Source organism: Asparagus officinalis, chromosome 4 (assembly GCF_001876935.1).
Source record: "Asparagus officinalis chromosome 4, Aspof.V1, whole genome shotgun sequence".
In the NCBI taxonomy this organism is placed as follows: Eukaryota; Viridiplantae; Streptophyta; class Magnoliopsida; order Asparagales; family Asparagaceae; genus Asparagus; species Asparagus officinalis.
In genome coordinates, this window is record NC_033797.1 from 59,072,728 (window position 1) to 59,077,206 (window position 4,479).

Genomic DNA, 4,479 nt, shown 5'->3' on the forward strand with positions numbered 1-4,479 from the left:
GGGATACTTACTAGTGAATAGATATTCACATCGATGTTTTTCTGAAGATAAGATGTAATATATAATTTAATATTAGAATCTATTAAACAATGAAGTACTAGATATTTTTTACAAAATACAATAGAAATCACTGAAACAATAGTGAATTGATATTGAATATATAGTAGTATATTTGTTCAATATCATATGAAATTAAGACGCTAAAAACGAATTTATTCATGAAAAATACAAGAACCATGGTATGTATATATGTAAAATAAGTGGTTTATTTTAGTATACTAGTAAGGAAAGTTTGTTTGTGGAATAAAAAAAAAGCCAATGGTGTATCATATATATAACTACCTATAATATAATAGCGAGGGAGAGAGGATGAGGAAACGCAGATGAGAATAGAGGAGATTGTGTGGATATTATGTGATTACATTGAACTTAAGGTAGCTAACCAGGCACCATAATGATTTTGATACAGGCTCCTAAACTAGCAATATTATTTTTATTAGGGATTCATTTTCACCATCTGATTTGAGTTTTAAGGGATATGATCCATTTGAATGAGTAAGATGCAAGGATTAATGTCACCTCTACGCAACATCTTTTTTGTGGTTTGGTACCAAAAGCATAACCTCAAATTTCTCATAAATAATATATAATTATATACTATAATAATATAGATATATATTAGTATATATTATTATTATATAGAAATATTATAATATATTTATGCAAGCTTAGGGATACTTACTAGTGAATAGATATTCACATCGATGTTTTTCTGAAGATAAGATGTAATATATAATTTAATATTAGAATCTATTAAACAATGAAGTACTAGATATTTTTTACAAAATACAATAGAAATCACTGAAACAATAGTGAATTGATATTGAATATATAGTAGTATATTTGTTCAATATCATATGAAATTAAGACGCTAAAAACGAATTTATTCATGAAAAATACAAGAACCATGGTATGTATATATGTAAAATAAGTGGTTTATTTTAGTATACTAGTAAGGAAAGTTTGTTTGTGGAATAAAAAAAAAGCCAATGGTGTATCATATATATAACTACCTATAATATAATAGCGAGGGAGAGAGGATGAGGAAACGCAGATGAGAATAGAGGAGATTGTGTGGATATTATGTGATTACATTGAACTTAAGGTAGCTAACCAGGCACCATAATGATTTTGATACAGGCTCCTAAACTAGCAATATTATTTTTATTAGGGATTCATTTTCACCATCTGATTTGAGTTTTAAGGGATATGATCCATTTGAATGAGTAAGATGCAAGGATTAATGTCACCTCTACGCAACATCTTTTTTGTGGTTTGGTACCAAAAGCATAACCTCAAATTTCTCATAAATAATATATAATTATATACTATAATAATATAGATATATATTAGTATATATTATTATTATATAGAAATATTATAATATATTTATGCAAGCTTATATATATATATATATATATATGTAAACAATCTTTTTCTTTGTTTGCTTCTTTATTCTAGTTACCTACTCACAGCCTTTATTAAAATAATAAAGAAATGGGAGCATGGGCAATCCCTTTCGCAAAGATCAATTTTCACGCCTGAATTTGATATACTTCATGAGCACTACGTTGCTCACATGATACGTGTGATAAAGGTAAGAAGGATCACGCGGGATCTCACATGTCAAGACTTTAGATGGAATATCCGTATTTACTAGTTGTAAGCATAATGAATTTCACATGTGTAAATTTCTTTCTAAAATGAGGGGGAAAAAATAGCATTGATGTTTAGAAAGCTCTTGATGCTATATATGCTCTATTTCTCTTTTAGTATTTCCAAGTTAATTTTATTGTTATGTATGAGGCCTTCCTTTCATTTTCATGAGAAGGGAGATTCTGTTACCAATTTATGTACGTCTACATGCTTTATAGTTGCAAGAGTATATGAATTAATCTTTTTTAATTTACATATTTGTTTTACTTTAGCATACCACCGATAATTTCTGTGGAACGAGTCACCCCTCTCCTTCTCATTAATTAGGCGCAATGAGGCTTTTCTAAACATATTCCATAATTTTATTTTCTGAGATTAATTGAAATTTTACAAATCAAACAGTGTAAAATTGCGACATGGTACTTCATTCGGATCTCCCATAAAAGAACAAAGTAGTGTTGGACTTTCGTCTATAAAAAATTTCCGCGTCAAGGATAAGTTCATGTCATGCACGTATCATTTGCATATCTCTAAAGGAACATTCAACCTCTTTTTCCAATGATTTAGGGTTGCCAGGTGACAAAATTGAAATTTTTACAGTAAATCCATTGCAGGGGCTGAGAAGAGAAGAGGCCTATCAGCAATGGCCAAAGACCAGCTCCAAGTCCTCAACACCCTCGACGTCGCCAAGACCCAGCTCTACCACTTCACGGCCATCGTCATCGCCGGAATGGGTTTCTTCACCGACGCCTACGACCTCTTCTGCATCTCCCTCGTCACCAAACTCCTTGGCCGCATCTACTACACTGTCCCTGGCTCCCCCACCCCTGGCTCCCTCCCACCCAACGTTGCCTCCGCTGTCAACGGTGTTGCCTTCTGCGGTACCCTCTCTGGCCAGCTCTTCTTCGGCTGGCTCGGGGACAAGATGGGTCGCAAGAAGGTGTACGGAATGACCCTCATGATCATGGTCATCTGCTCTATTGCCTCCGGCCTCTCCTTCGGTCACAGCTCCAAGGGGACCATGGCAACGCTATGCTTCTTTCGGTTCTGGCTCGGGTTTGGCATAGGCGGTGATTACCCTCTCTCTGCCACTATTATGTCGGAGTATGCCAACAAGAAGACTCGAGGCGCCTTTATCGCCGCGGTTTTTGCCATGCAAGGGTTCGGCATCCTTGCTGGCGGTACGGTGGCTTTCATCGCGCGTCTCGCGATGCAGGGTTGGGATCCTGGCTGGTGGTGCAGTGAGCCGCTTATCGTATCAGCCGGCGCTTTCAAGAACCACTTTCCGTCCCCAAACGTATGAGCAGGATGCGGCGGCCGTCCACAATTCCGGAGGCAGGACTTCCTCTGGCGCATTCATTCTTATGTTTCGTGCTTTGCCTGCCGGCGATGATTACTACTGGGATGAACGATGCCGAGATCGCACGGTACACGGCACTGTAGGTGGAGCAGGAGAAGGTCGAGAGGATTGTGGGTGCAGAGACGAACAGCTTTGGGTTGTTCTCCAAAGAGTTCGCTCGTCGCCACGGCCTACATCTTGTCGGAACCGCGACCTGTTGGTTCCTCCTCGACATTGCCTTCTACAGCCAGAACCTCTTCCAGAAGGACATATTCACCGCAGTCGGATGGATTCCAAAAGCCAAGACCATGAACGCAATCGAGGAAGTGTTCAGCATTGCTCGAGCCCAAACCCTGATCGCTCTCTGCGGTACTGTTCCAGGCTACTGGGTCACCGTGGCCCTCATCGACCACATCGGTCGGTTCACGATCCAGATCATCGGATTCTCCATGATGACTGTCTTCATGCTTGTCCTCGCAATTCCGTACCATCACTGGACGACAAAGGGCCACCACATTGGATTCATCGTAATGTACGGATTAACCTTCTTCTTCGCCAACTTTGGACCGAATAGTACCACTTTCATCGTTCCGGCAGAGATTTTCCCAGCGAGGCTGAGGTCGACATGCCACGGGATATCGGCGGCGGCAGGGAAGTTTCGGGTTCCTGTACGCGGCGCAGAATCAGGACAAGGCGAAGGCGGACCACGGGTATCCAGCGGGGATCGGGGTGAGGAACTCCCTGTTTGTGCTTGCAGGGTGCAATCTTTTGGGGTTCTTGTTTACGTTTTTGGTGCCGGAGTCGAAGGGGAAGTCGCTGGAGGAGATGTCGAGGGAGAATGAGGGGGAGGAGATGGAGGAGCAGGGGAATGGGCATAACAGGACTGTTCCGGTTTAAGGAGGAGGCAGTTTGAAGGGTGGTTTGTTGTTTTTATTAGAGGGGAATTGTTGTTTTTTATGTGTGTGTCGCTTATTAGTAGCAGGATGCAACCTGGAAGTAGCTCATATGTTTGTTATTTATTTTATGACTTTTTCTAGTTTTTCCCCCCTTCCTTCAGTCTGCTTGTAAGAAATGAAATCAACTTTTCAGTGTCAGATGCGGCTTTTCTCCGTGTGAGTTTGGCATTTTATGAACAATTTCTTTGCTGAACAGTTGTCCATCAAGAGAAGAATGATAGTTGGATTTTTGTGTTGCACTTGCATTTAAGCTTTGAGATCGACTTGCTTGTCATCTCATAACACTCGTAGTAAATCAATGTTACTGGTAGTGATAAATGTACTACTCTCATTGCACTCATTTGATACTCCCGCTCAAAGAAAAGTTGGGTCCTGATGACTCATCATTACAATTTTCATATGGTGAATCATCATGACCTCACTCTTTTGTGAGTGGAAGTGCCAAATAAGTACAAGGGGAATAGTACA

At 39.7% G+C, this 4,479-nt stretch overlaps 1 pseudogene; it reads left to right on the plus strand.

Annotated features, from left to right (window-relative positions):
• LOC109837530 overlaps positions 1-4,204 on the plus strand; it is a 5,334-nt pseudogene extending 1,130 nt beyond the window's left edge.